The 3,808-nt window shown below is 37.2% G+C and overlaps 1 long non-coding RNA gene across 1 annotated transcript; it reads right to left on the bottom strand.

Annotated features, from left to right (window-relative positions):
- Positions 1 to 1,748: 1,748 nt before the first annotated feature.
- Positions 1,749 to 3,808, bottom strand: LOC143508706 (uncharacterized). The gene is made up of 3 exons (XR_013129423.1): positions 3,314 to 3,808; positions 2,598 to 2,701; positions 1,749 to 2,219 (listed from the first exon to the last, which is right to left on the bottom strand). It is a non-coding gene; the product is annotated as an uncharacterized LOC143508706 (long non-coding RNA).

The following is a 3,808-nucleotide window of genomic DNA, read 5'->3' on the forward strand; positions in this document are numbered from 1 at the left end:
TCATAATTAATATTAATTAAACAATTTGTGTGCTGATATTCTAGTAAAAAGGTTTACATGCTGTTACAACAATCCACTTTTTTATCTCTTCTTTTTCATCCTGTGCTGTTCACCCATTGTCTTCGATTCATTTTTCACTACCTTAATTTTTCTCTGCATTCAATGCCTTTTCTGATATTACCCTCAATATCACTATATGGAAAATCTGGTTTGATATCAATAAAGGTCCAATTATTTTTCACCACTCATGCAATATTCATCCTTTTTTCATTCCTTCATCTTTCCATAGGAACAATATAGATTGAACAACTAAATCTGCTGAACTGATTCAACTGTTTATATGCTAAACATGGTGTTATATGGTCTTTATATATGGAACCGATATTTCAGTAGCATTAAGTAACACCCGTCGAATACATAAAATAAGGGTACTGTAAAAACCTAATTTCCCCATATAGCCTAAATAAGGTTTGGTAAGGATTTTGGTGTTTGGCCATATAAGAACCACAAGATCTATTTGAACAAGCTCCGGTAACAATATAGAAGTTAAATCACCATGGTGTCTAAGAGCCGGTACCAGACTGAAGTAGCTACACTACTGCATAAACCGGCAAAATTAAAACAATGACATTATGCTTAAATTTGTCTTACATTTCTGCACTTATGTAGCCGTTTACTTTAGGCAAATTATTGAACTGTTTAGCCTCCGAATTCGATTCTAGTGGCATTGATGAGCTCGCAAAGTAGGCTATAGCCTTTGTCTATTTTTATGTCAACAGGCGGTACTCGTTTGGCCATCAGACTTCCATCATTCATTTTAGATAAATAATAAGATAGTGGTAGTGATTGGTATCAACTGAATACACCAAGGGACCTGGTGACTTCGACCTTTTATGAGCATAGTGGCAGGGCAATTACTGCATTTCGAATAAAGTAAAGTAAAGCTCAGCACAGTTATATAAATATCTTACTTTCCTTTTTATAAAACTACCTTATGACAAAGTTGGAACAAAGATTTTTATTTAAATCACATAACTTTCAATTTAACAGAAAACTTTACAAAACTACAGTATTGTTTCCATTGCCTCCCTCCAGGGCTCATCACAATGGCAAACTATATCTGAAGCACTTAAAGCCACCACCCCATACAGCAGGCCACCAGCTGCAAAAGTAGTGTCTGCTCAAAAAAAAAAAAATGTAGACCATGCTACAAGTTTTAGTTTCAATGCGGACAAGGTCACTGTAGCCTCATCCAACCATTACATGCATTTTGGCATTACTGATGGCCAACATGCAATTAAAAGTTGTCATCAATTTGGAGTACCAGTCCAGTCACATCAACATGGAGGGGGGGGGGGGGGTTACATTATTAAGGGGTTATGCCATTATCAAAGAAAAAAAAAAAAAAAAAGGCAGGACTTTTTTTAATTACGAAAGACACCAAAATCTTCAGGACCGGGATTTTTGAGGTGTCCATGGAGGCAGAAGAAATGGCAATCCGGGTCATCGAGCCTCAAAGTGTGACAGCAGAGATTGGAGAAAAGACCCCGGAAAACCATCTTGCCATCCTGCAGGGAACAGTGGATGCTGTAAGTTATACTCCATTGTGTTCACTTAAGGTGTGCACACACGTGTGTACTTGTTGCCAGTCACCAGTGGTGGAACAGATTATATTTCAAAATCTCTGAATAATTAGGAACATATTCAAGTTTTGGTTAATTAATGATATCTAGACTAAATAGGGAGGAAAATGCATAAGGCTGGGTAGTTTCTGGAATAATAGATCATTACATTTTACTCTATGAAGGATACATGACACATTTGCACTGCCACAAATGCTACTTAGAATAAGTACTTACATTTAAATCCATTTGTTGTTCAATTGAAATTGTTTTTTATTTTTTAATATAAACATCCAATTTTCTTGCTGCCCATCAAGACTTTTGTACAGTGTAAACTTTTGCAGACATGTACAATGCAATTACAGTGCAAATATTTGTCTTGATTTATTTTGAGGTGAGTGCACCTCGACAGGTCAAGCTTCACGAGGGGGACGTGCCCATTGTGGACCCCTCACTTGCGGATGGATACAAGAGAGTCCAAGTATCCCTTTGGCGGGAGACTGCCCTGAACGCCATCCATGTAGGCCAGCAGATAACCCTCACCGACCTCTGCTGGACAACTGATAGAACTGTGGGCTTCAAATGGAATTCCACATCCTACACAACCATAAAGGTGAAAGTTATGCAATTAATGTTTTCAAACATTTAAGCTTCAGTAAACACAAAGTATCATGCATGTATGTGACAATATACTAAAAATGGAATAAAGCCTTTAAAGAAACCAAGTGAAAGTTGGGGATTGTATACACTGCTGTTTCTTTGTAGCCAATTTAAGCAGCAACATGGTATGTTGGCCTTAATATTGTTATCCATCAATATGACTGCAAGATGTTTAGCTATAGCCTATGGTTATCAAATCATTTCAACTTACATTTTTAGTTATTCATATACTTACCAAACTAAAAAATGCTGAAAAAGTAGGCGTTATATTAATTATGCAGTAAATTACACGTTATTTCTAGCGCAACATTTTACCTGCTGTCTGTCTGAATCCAAGTCTGAAGTCGCGATACCCTTAGCTGGCTCCGTGAGCAGTTATTCTTTCGCAGTTTCCTCATTTGGGAAAGCACTGCCATTGCCTGATGTAATCACGAAAATGAACAGAACATTTAAAAAAAGCATAATATTTGAACTAATGTGAATGACGCAAGCTAGCAACCAAGTAGCTAATGCCAATATTTTTTATTTCATATTGCTTTAAAAAAAAAGCAAATCTGGCCATGACTTTAAACAAAACAGCAGGCAGCTGCTGTAGACAACTACGTTAACGCCTACGTGTTTAGCTACCTGCGATTTACTAGCTATCTAGCTTTAATTTAACATACTCTTAATAAATCTGCATGTTGTAAAGATGTGCACACCGACTAACACAATGCAACATCAAGCTTTTACACAAATGTTTGTAAAACTACATCTTTCACCGTAACTTAGCGTTCCCTTACTTGATGTTGAAGTAGCCACAAAGCTAGCTAGCTATAGCCATAACTTACCCGTTATATAGTAGTCTGCTGTGAATGAGCTCAGTTATAAACACATTAGGAGTCTGGATCAAAGGCTTCGAACCTTTTCATAATAGCAACGCTTTTGACGACGAGGTTGCACAGTAGGGCAACACACATGAGCATAAGCAGCTATCAATAATGCACCTTACAGACCAACGATATACAAAATGGGGAAAAGCGTTAACTCACCATTAATATGTGCTTCCTGTCCGTAGTTACCAGTTACTTCGTTCCCTCCACGTCACGATCAGTTTCCCAGTCAATATATACACGCACGAAGCATACACGTGACAGAGTAATGCAATTACAATGATAATATATTCATTAACATCAGAATTATTAATGAAGGCTTTTCTCTTCTCCGTACATGAATAACTGCACTCCCATCAGCAGCTCAGTTCAATTACTTTAGTTTGCAGATGACACCACCTTATAGGTGTAATTACAGTGGTGAAAAAGTTCTGAGTGGAATGAACAGTGGTCCTCAAACAGCATGTATGTCTATATATATATTCCTTGAGACAGCTCAAGAAACTGTATTGCACAATTTTACAGTTCTACAAAGCAATAATTGAAAACGAATACCTTTTTGTTTGGTTTGGCTCTTCTGTGAAAACACATGGCATCTTATGATTAGAGGTGTCAATTCCAGGTTCATAGATTAAAAGTCCTCACCGTAGCGAG

This window comes from Brachyhypopomus gauderio, chromosome 2 (assembly GCF_052324685.1).
Source record: "Brachyhypopomus gauderio isolate BG-103 chromosome 2, BGAUD_0.2, whole genome shotgun sequence".
NCBI lineage: Eukaryota > Metazoa > Chordata > Actinopteri > Gymnotiformes > Hypopomidae > Brachyhypopomus > Brachyhypopomus gauderio.